This window comes from Hylaeus volcanicus, chromosome 2 (genome assembly GCF_026283585.1).
Source record: "Hylaeus volcanicus isolate JK05 chromosome 2, UHH_iyHylVolc1.0_haploid, whole genome shotgun sequence".
Taxonomy (NCBI): Eukaryota; Metazoa; Arthropoda; class Insecta; order Hymenoptera; family Colletidae; genus Hylaeus; species Hylaeus volcanicus.
The window spans coordinates 21,573,993-21,574,412 of NC_071977.1; positions in this window are offsets into that span (position 1 = coordinate 21,573,993).

A 420-nucleotide genomic window follows, 5' to 3' on the forward strand; every position below is an offset into this window, starting at 1 on the left:
GCGAAAGCTATGAAAAAAGACGTCAAGTTCATCAGTTAGTTCGTTTCTATTCCACGAGCAGAGATGGGTAAAACCCTAGGCTTCCAATACATCTGAAATTTGCCGATGCGTTTGTCTCGTTTCCTCTCTTCAACATTTTCCAATTCAGATTTATTCGAAACCTAGGGTTTTGCCCATCACTGTGACCTCGAGAGCTTCTTCCAGAAGATCGCACTTTTCCTAGAATCAACCGAGAGCAATTCGGTCGTGGGAACGGAAAGTTAATGATTATGTGAAAGAAGAGGCGACATATGGCGTCTAATGGCACATATTTATAAGAATTGATATAGGAAGGGGGATTCTGTGGATCTGTCGAGAATAAGTGGTGTCGAGAAGTCAACTTTTCAATTTGAACTTCTTTCTTCTTTGAATCCTTGTGTG